Here is a 14,754-nt window from a genome sequence, read left to right as displayed (position 1 = left end):
AGGTAGCTGAGTTCACCTGTCTTGATTCCCCATTTCCTTTCACTTTTAATAAATGCATTTGCTCCAGGTGCTAGCATTTTGAAATGCAAGAGGTTTCTTTGCTTGTATATTTAAAGAGACTTTTCAATTTAGTGAACTTCTTAATATGAAGACTAATAATTACAACACATCCATGTTGCTATGGTTTTTTTAAAAAAATATGGACTATAATTATTTTATGAGGTTCATTCAAGGATATCTTTATGCACAGTAGGATATTTGAGGAGATGAAATAAGTCTAATCTTATAGAACAAAAAGGCTTTTTAATAATCTATAAATCTAAGAAGGTAAGAATAGTTATCGATTCTTAATCTAAAGTTTATTACAAGTTTATGTTGTGATATATCTAGATTCAAATCCTGTTATGAGCTATGTGACTTAATCAAGTTGTTTAACCTTTCTGTACCTCAATTTCCTCATCTGCAGAAAGAGGAAACTACTGATAGATACTTCATATAAGAAATGAAATGATGCAAAGTATTTGAAGTACCTAGAACACTATTTGGACAGAGGAAATGTTACGTAATTGTTAGCCATTATTAACTGGTCTATTTTTGTTTGATCTAAAGCCAAAAGTGAAAAGATGTGAACTGCTTAAAAATTCAAAGGCTAAAGCATACAGTGAATCACTACTCATTCTTGACTGCTGACAGAATAAGTATGGCAAAAATTTGCGGTGGCTCATGTCTGTAATCCCAGTACTTTGGGAGGCTGAGGTGGGCAAATCACGAGGTCAGGAGATCAAGATTATCCTGGTTAACACGGTGAAACCCCATCTCTACTAAAAAAAATAAATAAATAAAATAATGTAAAATGAAAGTAGGAACCCTCATCATGAATGAGCTACTGTGAAGGACTATGCCATTGGTAGATGGATGGTAAAGAAGACAGTAATATTGTACTTATCAAGTGTGTGTTGTTTTCTCTCAGAACAAATGGCTGCAAAAATCTAGCAAGTATCGTGAAATTATCTTGTTATAAAGTTGGAATTCAAGGTAAGAAGTGAACATGCTCTTTCTTACCGTATGCATATGTACCGTATGTACATATGCATATATTAGATACACATTATTTATATATACATATATATGCCATCTTTATAATCTTTGTTTTAAAAAACCCTATTGAGTAGAATTTTTTATTACCACTGGTTAAAAATGTCATATCACAAGAATCTGGCAAGCATTCAGAACCATTTAATCTTTCATCAAGGCTTAATCAGAAGAGGTTTATATCTCTTTTGTGCATTGTCAAGTACCCACCACAATTTGTCTCCCCCATACTGGACCGACAGATTGAGCGAATAAGCAAAGAGCCAGAACAGTTGAGTGTAATTGCAGTGTCAGCACTGTTAACTGTATTTATGAGAAGAGAGTTAACACTATGACATTAATAATTTCATCAGATTACACATGTTTGCTTGACAAACAAGCAAGCTATTCTCTTTAAATTATCTGTGACTAGTGCTGTTTTCAGCTGGAGAACAGCCATGAATTCCAGTTTAGAAAGAAAAATAAACTCACCAAAACACCATTCAACTTACATTGTTATGTTTGGGGGAAGAAAAAAAAATTAAGTCTTTAAATATTTGCGTTGAGCCAGACTTTATAAATCCTGGTTTCCTGTCAATAAGAAAGAAAAAAATGGTTAGGAACGTACAATAAAAAGGAAGGGCCAGGAAGCATAATAATTGTGTCTCGCTGTACTGTAGTTCAAAAATAGCTTCAGGCAGAGACACGAAGTCTTTTAGTTTGCCTTGACTTTTTAAACCACTAGATGCTCACCTGCAGTGGTTTCTGTGATTTGTGGCAGCTTACCAAAGGCACAGGATAATAAAGACAGTTTGTTACCCTCTAATTTTGGAGGGGCATAACACATGAAGCTTGTACAGCAATCTCTTACCTACATATTTCACTCCATAAGGGGAAACAATAAGAGAGAACATGACATGTATTAGAGAAGTAAATTACAATGTTATACTCTTTGGTCCAATAAACCATTGTGGGCTGTCATGCTCCTGACTACTGAAGTGTTGTTTTATGCTACAGCTTAATCAGCTGGGTCTAGGCTCTGCTTTTGCAGGCCAGTGCCTTAGGCAGCATAAATGCTGTGATTCACACACGTGATCACAGAAGCCTATATGGTGAGATCCACACAATCTGCCATGTAAGTTATTGGCCTGAATGATGGATCTCCTTGCAGTTAATTTAGAAGATAGAATGGGACTTGAACCTGGTTGTTAAAATTATCACAAAACATTGAACCACCTGTTTGTCTTATTTAATAGGAGCATCTTGCTGGTGTTGGTTCTAACAAAGGTAATGTTTCATCATTTGAGCCTAGAATCTATGCCCTTGTGAGAACCCCACAAGCAGGAAGCATCTGTATTTATGAAGCTTACGTGAGACAGCATGATGTGAACCTGAATGCAAAAAGTTAAAAGAGATATATTGATTTCATCACTAGCAAGCCCCAAAACGAAAGCTTACCACTGCTGTAAGTACGTGCAAAATTGGGTGTCAAAAGGAAGTATTTGGCTTACTTGTTTTAATAATTCAGATAGCCTTTTTATATTCACTTTCATTATTCTTATGACAGTAGGTATTGTTAATATAACGAAACCAAAAGAATGATAGTGATACATTTTATATTTATATATATTTATATGTACATATGTGTACATACCTAGATAATCTCCATTTATAAATATATATAATATTACTATGCTTTCTTGAAAAAAGTAATAGATCTGTTTAGAAATAATGAATGATATATCCTTGGACTGAAAAAGAAAAAGAATCTTAACTCAGTGTCAGTCACTTAGGAATCATATTGCCAGAGTTTTGTACGGAATGAAGAGGATAAAGTATTTACAAAACAAAAAGATAAAACACATTTCCCCACTAAGATGGCTATTATTAAAACCAAAAACAAGTGTTAGCAAGGATGTGGAGAAATGCGAACCCTTGCCTGTTGCTAGTGGGGATGTAAAATGGGAGCAGCCACTGTGGAAACAGTATGGTGGCACAGTCTGTCAAGGAAGAGTTTTGTTTTCTTCACTGATGAATCCCCAGGACCTAGAACAATGACTGGCCTGGAGGAGGCCCTCTGTACATTTGTTATGTAGATGAATGTGCAGAGGAAGAGGAAAGGGGTTGAAGGCCAAACAAGTTTGGAAAAGACTGGACTAAGCTAAATTCAGCAACCTTTTTTGTTGCAGGAGTTAACAGGGCCTTTGGTAGCTCAACAATTTATTGTCTGTTTTGTTTTGTTTTGTTTTGTTTTGTTTTGTTTTGTTTTGAGACTGGGTCTCACTCAGTCACCCAGGCTGCAGTGTAGTGGTACCATCAGAACTCACTGTAGCCTCAACCTCCTGGCCTCAGGTGATCCTTCTGCCTCAGCCTCCTGAGTAGCTGAGACCACAGGTGTACACCAAAACACCTGGCTACTTTTTTAATTATTTGTAGAGATGGGGTCTCCTCCTTATGTTGTCCAGGCTGGTCTCAAACTCCTGGACTCAAGTGATCCTTCCCACCTCAGCCTCCCAAAGTGCTGGGATTACAGGTTTGAGCCACCGCGCCTGGCCAACATTTCTTGTCAAACTCCATCTGAGATACAGTGCATAAATCATTTATATAATATATCAGAAAGAGTGAAATGGAGGAATGTTTTTTAATGGCAAGGGGAAAATATTGCTGTTTTAGAGAGTGTGATCAGGGAAGCTTCTCTGATAGGATGATACTTGAGGAACAGGTGAGATATGCTGATTTGGTCAATTGCTGGAGGACCAATGGAAGCCCCAGGGAGTATGAGAGCAATCATCACCTGGAGAGTGAGCCCCTCAACACTTTCTCCTGCAGAGAAGGAGACTTAATATTGATAGAAAGTTCTACAAGGGGGCACTAGCATTAAGCAGTTCTAACAAGAGATTGATTTTACCAGTGCAGATAGGGAAATTGCTCATCCTCTAAAAGCAAATTAACTCTTCGGGGCCCCTAGGGTGTTGTTCATTTACTAATTTATTTACAAATTGTTTGCTCCTTGGCCTCTAATTAGTGACATTTTGCATGGTGACCACGTGTTTTGGAAGTGTGCTACTCTCAAGTCCTCCATTTCACATTATATGGTGGCCGTTTATCTCGCTCCTCAAGAGGGAAGCAGAGCGAGGGAGCGGCTGGTCATACCTCATTTGTCATAACCACAAAAGGATTCATCAAGCTGCTGAGCCACATTGAGAGGAACGATGATAGGGGACTGGCATGTTTGCTGCCTGATTCAATTCTAGATTTCTTACAAAGGGGCTCCATTGATGATTGTTGTAATTGAGATATCCATGATAGAATAATTTAGAAAAGGTAGAAAGTTTATGCTACCTTATACTACCTAAGGACACATCCCATTTTCCATTATCCTGGTAGAAATATTTTCTGCTTTTAGAGCCAGCTACATTGTTTGTTGGGTTCTATGCAAAATGAAAACGTGAGATTCCCTTATTTAAAGACAGAAAACTAAATAGTGTTAAAGGTCTTAAAATAGAAAACATTTCTTTTTTCTTTCCTCCCCAATCTCCTTCTCTTGACTTTATTTTGCCTTTTATTTGCTATTTAACATTATTCTAAGAAAACGTTTAAGTTATTAGCATGAATTCTATCACTCGGCTTTATATTGTGCAATGCCAATTTCAAATGCAAATATAAGCATTTAAGGCACATGGAATTACTGAAATAACACAATTCATATTATGTAGCTTGTGTATGCATATGTATTTTATTCTCACCAGAATAGTGAAAACCCTCCACAAAACTTAATTGTTTTTGTCTGATTTCTTGATGCATGCATGTTCTACCTTCACTTTCTATCTTACTGATGAGTAAGGAAGACCTTAAAGGGAATAGAGCTGTGTGTTGCCTTATATTTTAGTTACCTTCTATGTTATCGTCATCACCCCTACCTCAGTCACAGACATAACACACCGATGTTGTATTCACTTTGAGACTCACTGACCTGCCAGTCATTATGGGTCCGCCAGTGTGCTCATAAGGCATCACAAATGTTATATGTGAATGAGGAGACAAGGAAAAATAGACATATATATTGCCTGTGTCTCCTCTGCTCCCATGCATGCTCTATTGTCCCATTAGACTTCACTAACAAACACAAGTTGAAAGAGAAAATGATTAAGGATTTCAAGGTAGTGACAGCAATGCATGAAAGCAAGTGCCAGGCCCTCCCTGCATGAGGCCCTGTGCATGGGGTACATGCCCATGAGGCCAGCTCTGCCATCTTTTTACAGAATATATAATAGGAAACATAGGAATCACACACGAGGGTACTGCCATTTCATAAAGAATGTTCTCAACACTCTTCCTTCATTAATTTTCTAGATGTGCCCCTGACATAACCTTTTTTTTTTTTTTTTTTTTTGAGACGGAGTCTCGCTCTGTCACCCAGGCTGGAGTGCAGTGGCCGGATCTCAGCTCACTGCAAGCTCCGCCTCCCGGGTTCACGCCATTCTCCTGCCTCAGCCTCCCGAGTAGCTGGGACTACAGGCGCCTGCCACCTCGCCCGGCTAAGTTTTTGTATTTTTAGTAGAGACGGGGTTTCACTGTGTTAGCCAGGATGGTCTCGATCTCCTGACCTCGTGATCCGCCCGTCTCGGCCTCCCAAAGTGCTGGGATTACAGGCTTGAGCCACCTCGCCCGGCCGACATAACCTTTAGAGGGTGAAATGTTTACCAAGAATATACATTATTAGTTGGAAAATAGCTTCAGGACTTGGTTAGAACAACTAACCTCAGAAAGTCCCCAGCCTACATGCCCGTGTTTTTTAGGTTCAGTTCAAAGAACTGTTGATCCACTAATGGAATGGCTCATCTGTCTTTGAATGTATGCAGTATCATAGCTCATCTTTCCCTCTTCTTATGCTAAAATCATATTTTGATTAAAGTCGCTGTTCATCCTTCCTTTCAACCACTGACACATTCCTTGTGCATCAAATCCCTGCTTTTCAGAATGATTAAAATCTAGAGTAACGGAGTATGGTACTTCCACGGCTAAAATGAATTGGAGATCAATGCACAAAATCACACAAAGACAACAAGCCTGCCAGTAATTCTGACACCCCGTTAACTGCATCTTAGTATCTGGTGGCCTTTGCTTCTCCTGGCAACAATGTAGCCCTCATTCTGCTCAAGACATACTGTCTTCCATTCATGGAAAATCACTTACAATCACTTCGGAAAAAATACCTAAGTGATATGGAAAAAAAAAAAAAAAAAGCTGCTTCCTGGCACATTCCTTTTACCACTCTCTCTGCCATCGGACCTTCTATTGACCTTCTGCCGTATTCACATCCATGTTTTGTAACTGATGTGGAATATGCAGCATTTTGACAGACTGTTCGTACAGATTTACTGTAAACCTGGTGCCTACCTGCTTTGTGGTAGAAATCATATTACCAGATTCCTAACAAGAAGGCTTATGATGTTAGAAACTGTTAAAAACATGAATGAAGAAAGGTCCCTTCAAACAGAGCCTGAGGAGCTAGTTCAAGTAACAAAGCCCTGTTTTCCATCTTTTATGTAAAGCAAATGGATTAACAACAACTGGCACGAAACTGAGCTGACACTCTGACTCGCTGTGCCAGGCAAGCGCTCTATTGAATTGTTTGCACCAGCCATTTCTTGTGTGCAAACAGGAGGAACTTGTTCAGGCAGCAGCCACTCTGAATGGTATGTGAGGATTTAGTGAAATACATGCTCAGGACAGCTTTCTTAATCCTTGCAAGTCTGCCCAACAGAGGGAATTCCAGGGTGACAGATGAAGGAAGCGTCCAAGTCTTTCACTGAATACAGTCAAGTCCAGAAAAGAAAGTTGAAGGGACTTTGTTATATGTTTAGTTTATGCTCATCCAACAAATACCTTTGTTAGGAAAAATAGTTTGATGAATGATGGTAATAAACAGGCTGGTACTACCCACTGATTAAAGTGTCATGATGCCTCTTTAGAAATCAAAGGAGTTATCTTGCTAATGAACTAAATTAGACTGAACTAACGTTCCTGTTAATAATTATTACTTACAGAGCTAGCTGTGTTAGGAGTGATAATGATAATGTGAAAACTGAATATAATAATAATATTTCTCAGGCACATATCCTCTAGTTTAAAGCAAATTTGACAGGAACATGCAAGTACCTCAGTGGCCCAATTTTGAGAAATAGAGGGAATTTTTTCATCGTAAGGATGGTAGATTAGGTCCTAGGTGAGTAATGAAAAGAAGGCTGAAAAACAAAATTCCTTATTAGAACCAGAAGTGTTAACCTGACAAACACATTCATTCAAACTCTTTAGCACATGAAATATATGTATGAAATACATATGGTACTCATTTTCTCTTAAAATGAGCCATGGTAAAAAAAAAAAAAAAAAAAAATTACATTCTCAAGGTTAGAAATAGAGAAGATATGCATTGGCAATAATATTGATTTTTTTAAAAATCTGCTGAAAGACTATTATTAGACATAAATTATAGTTACAGTGAAAACTAGGAGCTGCTTTTAATCCCCTCGGGGGTGGAAAGTTATGTAGGGTCCTTTTTGTCATTGTCAAGGTGTAGAAAGAATGAAAAAGTCTTAGGTGTATTTCATTATTAGTACACATGAACAGTTTGAACTCTTCATTATTGGGTTGTCTTTTTTCATAGTCAGTACCTTTTTCAGGCTCCTTCTAAGAAACTATTTGACAAGGAAAAAAATAGCCTTCTTGGTTTGATATGTGAGTATATACAAGTTCACACAGGTTTTCACAAGAAAGTAAATGAAGAGCATGGCCTGCAAGCTTAATCATATTAACTCTGAATACAATCAAAGCTTCAATGTTTAACTCTATCTTAATACTGAATGTGAATGGAAAACAAAGACTATACTATGAAGATATTTCTTAGTCTTGCAGAAAATTTTTTATTAAATACAAATTACTACCTCTCAAAGTAAAATTTACACTATATCTATAACAATATGAAATATATTATTTAGCTACAACCGGATACTATTACTTGACTGTTTTGAACATAGAACAAAATCCTCCTAAAATAAGAAATCATAGACAAAATGCCACTGGTACATTGGAGGATGTTGTCTTTCTTTGAATTAAAGCCACTACTGACAAGCCATGCACAGTGGCAAGCACCTGTAGTTCCAGCTACTTGGAAGGTTGAGGCAATAGAATCCCTTGAGCCCAGGAGCTCAAGGCCAATCCAGGTAACATAGCAAGACCTTGTCTCAAAAAGAAAAAAAAAAGGACACACACACACACACACACACACACACACACACACAGACACATACAAGAAAACCCCAAAGACCAAATACTTCTCAACATACAAATGATTGGCGAGATTAATGATTACCTCTTTAACATGTCAGTTCTCTCAAACTATTACTGTTAATAACTATGGGTAACTCACACCTTTATTTTCTTTGTGTAGCGGGGAAGAAGTGGTCAAAGTATTTTATTTTAAGTTACTAATCTCACTTTTTTCATCAGAGTTTTTTTGATATGATTCTACTTTCCACATGTTTCTTATTTGCTGCTTTGTCTTTTAAGGCAAGCAAAATGAGTCAAAAGCAAATCATGTTTCATGTAAATACTGGACTTTGACACTGTTTGGACCAAATTATAGAGAAAACAATATTCTGGAAATCATTTTTTTTCTTTAAACACTTACAAAGTGTCAATGTAGGCCTCAGTGAATCAACCAAGCACATTTTTCAAATTATTTCAGTAAATGGTGAGAAGTTGTAAAAACACCTTTTAAAATCTCAACATTTTATAATAGCGTATTCCATTAATGGAATAATTTATTCCATTGTTCCAAACAGTAATGCTATCTCTTTATCTGTTTGTCCATAATGTATGTCTGTGCAGACTTAGTATGGGTTTTACCTCATCATGCTAAATGAGCAAATGGGAGATTTTAAACACGTCTACATTTTAATATGTAAGCCTGTAGTCTGCTACGCACAGCCTTCTACAGTTTATAGTGAGATGTTTCACATCAATTAAAAAAAAAGATGAGAGAATGGGTTATTTGAAGAGTTTGTTTCCTTGTAATCAACTCTAAAGAGACCAAGGTCATGTAACAGATTTCTTTTTCTTTCTTTCTTACAGGGAGACTATGTGAATGCAAATTGCTTTATTGGTGAAGGGAATTAAAATTATAAAAAGCCGGGCTTAAAGAAGTGCAAAATCAGGGCTGTGTCGAAGCAGGGACAATATAATTGTGGTATGGATTCCCATATGGGACTAAATTATCTAGATTTTAGTAATGTCAGCAGTTCTGTGTAGTTGCTGGAATGCGGCCAATGTGCCATATTTGCTTCATTTTTAAGATGGTTCTGATTCTACACAATGTTAAATATGCAAAAAGCTAAAATTGTTCGGGTATCATGGTGGCACTTCTCAGATACATGTCTTTGCATGTCAGAAATTTTATTTGACTGTTAAACAGGAAGTGACACCAATGTGACTTTATTTTTCTAAGCAAAATGCCATTTATTATCATTTCTATCTAGGCTATAAAATCTTCCCAGTAGGGGAAAAAATACCCTTTTCTGTGAGTACATATCAAGGTTGTCTTCCTTTACAGTGTACCATTCAGTAATACTGTTTTGTAGCAACTCAATAAAGCTGATAGTTTTTCTGGGTAATTACCCACAGCCCCCCTGCAGGACAAATTAGCATTCATGACCTGAATAATGCTTACTAGAAAGAGTTCAATGGAATTTACTTAATCAGAATCATTGCTTTCTCTTGGCTAATTTTTTTTTTTACCTGGTCCTCAATGCCTGCTAATAGCAAATATCTTTCAAGCCAGTGTTTGGTACCTGGTAGAGAAAAATGCAGGAATCTTTACATTTTGTAATGTATTTGTGAGTCTTGAAAAAATTAATGCATGTTTTTATATCAAGTGTGTGAAAAATTAAGATATCCATCTTCTTTAAAATTTCTAATTAAACTTACATGTTTATTTCTCTTTTAAATGCTTACTGATTTCAGAAAGACAGAGAGAGATTTTTCATTTTCCAATTATCCCTCAATTGTTTCTCAATTTGTTGAAGACAAAGCTAGAGGATTGGTCGTGATTTTGTGATAGATGCTTGGTAATCACCTTGTATTCTTAGGCATCAAAAATTAGGAGAACTTTGAACAGACAATGGGTGTTGTTTTTGACAATTTGATTGATTCTTACTTTGTTCTTGATGATTTATTTAACAATTTTATGATTTGAATCAAAATATATGAAATGTAGATACTAGGGTATTAGAAGAAAGGAGGAGAGAAAGTAATATTCACTGAGCTTCTACTACTTAGAAAACACTCTGTCAAGTAAACAGTATATTTTATTAATTCTTGAAATGGCTCAGTGAGGGAAGGACTAGTATCTCCATATTGTTAAAAGAGGAAAATGAGTTTCAGAAGATACTTACTCCCGGTTATACACTCAGCAATGAAGCAGAACCAAGACACGATCCCCAGACTGCCTGACTCAAAAGCTTATACTTTTTTGTTTTTGTGTTTATGTGCAAAGATTTTAGGTTTTTAGGAAGGCAAGAAGAAGAAGTTCTAAACAATTGGTTCTAAACTAATTCCCTTGACTGAATCTTTAATTTGGAAAAGACTCCTAACCTGGAAGAGGAAATGTTTCTAAAATGCAGCTGCATGTCAATGTCTTTGGAGGACAGCTCTGTAGACAACAACCAAGATCAGAGAGGCACAGCAATGGGGCCGTCCTCTAAAGTTTATTTTAGCTTATTTCTCCCCCCTTCCTGTCATCTTCTGTGAATCTTCACAACCCAGTGGAGTAAAAGGCAGGTGTGAACTGTTGAGACACAGGCTCCCACAATGGAGCATTACTGAGGGTTGGGAAGTAATCCAGTCAAATCAAGCTGAAGGACAAAAGTGTGAAATAAGATCCAAAAATAACAAAGTAAAAGCAGAAAGGTCCTTTGGGGTTTCTATGCACTTAACTCAGTGGAGACACGGAATTTCTATAGGATGGGGAGATTTGTCTGGGGGCTTAGTTTGTATAGCAATCTCAGTTTTTACCTAGGTGGTATGGTTGTTTTGGGTTGCATGTTATGTTTGTTTAGAGTACATGTTTATTGGAGGTGACTTGGGGGAAGGCTCTCAGAGATTATGTGGGGGAAGTTACAGCCCCAGAAAGAAACCTCTAGGCTTTTCCACTGATTCGATTGCATAGTTTGAATGAATTAAAACAGTTCAATACAACTGAAAAGGAGGATTCACTCATTCAGGCCCTTGTGCCTTGCAGTGCTGAACTGAATTTGGTACTTAATTTTCCGGGAGTGCAAAATGGTTATCCCATCTCTAAATCTAAATAAATCAAAATGTTTTTTCAGTTTCGGGGGTTTCAGAAAACCCACAACACGTTTTTTGCACAGATTTTCCTTCCAAACACTAGAATATTGCAAGGAAAATTCAATCCATATGTTTCAGAGTCACTTACAGTTGTATCAAAATCTTGTGTTGCAATTGACATTTGATGTTCATGAAGTTTTCTGAATGCTTCTTATTTGCCTTTAACTCAGAACATAAAGTTGATTTGTCAAGCTTATAAGTATCAAAAATCCCAAAATATTACATTTGAGTTGAAGACAACAAACTTAAAATTCTGCATCAGGCATTAAATTTAATAAAGTTTTTGTCTTACCATCTCTACAGTGTTGTGTACTTGCAGATATGCACTATGCCTGATGACATGGAGTACAAAGATACAGTATACTTTTGATATTGACATGGTGAGGAGAAAGTGAAATGATAGGAAAACAAGGACACATTTTTTATTCTGATATTCCTCTGTGATTTAAATATTAACAGCATATTGTTTATAATTTAATGCAAAAAATATAGGCACTGACAGCCCATATCTAATTTTCTTCTTCTATCCTTCAACAATCTCCATTTAGTTTCTGGCTGGTACTTGGCAGCTCTTCATTTCCTGCCAGTGTGCAGGGAATGATGTATCTTCTGGTCAGTGGGTCCCTCCACGTCATCACAAAGACAAGACAACACTGGGAGGAGGAAAGGCAAGAGAAAAAAATAAACCATTTAAACTGAAGCATCAGTGTCTTTGGGATGATTGTATAAAAGGATCTGCATTAGTTGCTATTAATGCTATTTTAGAGGATTCTAAAATTATTATGTCCCTTTGTTCAAGGCTAATAATGTGGTTCTGCCTTTGCTTAGAACATGATAATGGTGCCTTCCAATCAGAATCAGCTCAGAGAGGAGAATCGTGTTCCTAAAGAGCCAGGAACCTCAGGGGAAAAAAAAAAAAAAGTCTTCTGTTAGCACAAAATAAATAACAGTGTTCTGACATTTGTTTCTGACAGTGTCTATATAGACGGTATAGGAGTGGGTCATTCACTTTGCTATGTGACTTGTATATGTGGGCTCTTTTATAGTTTTCATTATTCTTGTTTTCAATGTTTCTTCCCTTAGAACAAAAATGATGCATGTTTATTGTGGAAAATAAGAAAATGTTTGCAACTAAAAGAAGAAAATATTTCTGAAGCCTCCCTTTCTAAAGATAACTGCTATTTACATTTATCATATGTTCCTTCATTGTATTTTATACGGAAACACTCATGCACTGTATTTTTTATAAATATGAGGTTATACAGCACATACTGTCACTGGCAATATAGAGTAACAGAAGATTATGCTATACGTTTTTAAACCTTCTTCTCTTTTGATATGCTATATTTTAGATGGCTGTATGTAGTTCATTGTTGGAATGAAATATTAAATCAAATATTCAAATATAATTATTCAAATGACTGCATGGTACTCCATGGTCAGAATGAACTATTTAATCATCAAAATATTCAAACATAATTATTTAAATTTAATATTTCAATATTTTAATTTTCAGGCTGTCCCAATATACTGGTTACATAAACAATACTTGAAAATAAGATCTTTCCTTCAAATCTTTGCCAGTGTGAATAATTTTTTCCTTAGAATAAATGCCCATAAGTGAAATAACTAGTCAATGTTTTAAGGCTTTTGAAATATGTTTACGAAAGTAGCATGCACTTTACTTTTTTATCTTTTCAGAATGACAATAGATATATGCCTGTGTTTCTATGGCCTTCACTTGATCCTTATCAGGATAATTGCAAGAGGGACAGAAGGTTGGGAATGTAGAATATGGTGGGTGGCCAAGAAAGACAATTACACTGAAGAGTACAAAGGGACTAAAATGCACATCTTGTTCCAAGACTCTTTGTTATTTAGATTCCTGCATCTTACTCAACACCCCCTATTACTCCTGCAAACTATTACCTGACTTATAGTAGGAGCCCTACATGTTTTCCTTGAATAAGGCTAGTTTTATAGTGAGCTCTGATCATCTGACAAAATAATATTTAATTGTAAGAAATGTTTTCAATAATCATAAAAATTCTTGTAAGTCTAACATGGGTCAACTTCTATTTGGAAATGTAATCCTGTGTGAAGTCCCTATGGAGTACACGGGAATAATGTGAGTAACTAGGGAATGCAATCATTCTATCCCTAGTTAGGAAATGGGTGAGACAGGAAAGCTAAGTGGAAAAGTGTATAGACCCTGTGGGAAAAGGTCAGAGTTTACCCCCAACCCCTCCATTCACTAACTTTATAACTTTAAGCAAATGACTCGAGCTGCCGAAGTTTCATGTCCCCCTCTGTCAGATGCTTATATACTCTACGTGCCATCTCAGTGGTGCAGACACACTATCTTGCATATAGTGGGTGGTTAATAAATAGTAAATACTTTAGCTATTTTTAGACAGAGAAGATGCAAGGTACTCACTGAAGGCTATTTTTAAATGCGTTTAGTCCATTTCAGCCAGAGGTCATATTGATTAAGAATCATGTTCTGCTACAAGTAACAACAAAAAAAGAGTAGTTCAAACTAATAAGTCTTATTTTCTTCACCTACATAATTCCACACCCAGAGGTAGACCTTGTTAGTGGTTATTGGTTTAAGAATGTCAAAACTGGCCGGGCACGGTGGCTCATGACTGTAATCCCAGCACTTTGGGAGGCTGAGGTGGACGGATCACAAGGTGCAGAGTTCCAGACCAGCCTGCCCAACATGGTGAAACCCCGTCTCTACTAAAAATACAAAAATTAGCCATGCATGTGGTGTGCGCCTGTAATCCCAGCTACTTGGGAGGCTGAGGCGCTTGAACCCAGGAGGTGGAGGTGGCAGTGAGCCGAGATCACGCCACTGCACTCCAGCCTGGGGAGAGCGAGACTCCATCTCAAAAAAAGAAAAAAAAAAAAAAAGAATGTCAAAACCAAGATGCTTCAGATTCATGTATCATTTCCTCTCAGCTACCAACATATGGCTGCTGCCACTGCTTTTGTCCACTGCTTTAGCCCCATGTCCCCATTTCAGGGAAGGAGAAAGAGGAAGTAACCAGGAGGGAAAGGAAGCACCCAGGTGAGAAATCCAGAGCAGACTGTGAATATCTCATTGGTGACTGCCACCCCTCACTGCAAGGAAGAGATGAAAAGCTGGGCACCTGCTTTTCTAAAGAAAACCAGAGTTACATTCCGTCCGCCAAAGATGCCTTTTTCCTTTCTCTGACCATACCTCTTTCACTTGTTTGCTTTCTGTTCGTGACAGAGTAGGCTCAGCTGGCA

At 37.0% G+C, this 14,754-nt stretch overlaps 2 long non-coding RNA genes across 2 annotated transcripts in view; one reads left to right on the top strand and one right to left on the bottom strand.

Moving 5' to 3' along the window:
• LOC144338484 (uncharacterized) overlaps positions 1–14,754 on the top strand; it is a 272,687-nt gene that overhangs the window by 193,326 nt on the left and 64,607 nt on the right. The window lies entirely within an intron of this gene.
• LOC144337803 (uncharacterized) lies at positions 10,820–12,134 on the bottom strand. The gene is made up of 3 exons (XR_013411366.1): positions 11,771–12,134; positions 11,567–11,643; positions 10,820–10,985 (listed from the first exon to the last, which is right to left on the bottom strand). It is a non-coding gene; the product is annotated as an uncharacterized LOC144337803 (long non-coding RNA).

This window comes from Macaca mulatta, chromosome 1 (genome assembly GCF_049350105.2).
Source record: "Macaca mulatta isolate MMU2019108-1 chromosome 1, T2T-MMU8v2.0, whole genome shotgun sequence".
Classification (NCBI taxonomy): Eukaryota; Metazoa; Chordata; class Mammalia; order Primates; family Cercopithecidae; genus Macaca; species Macaca mulatta.
This window is presented reverse-complemented; position numbering and strand designations above follow the sequence as displayed.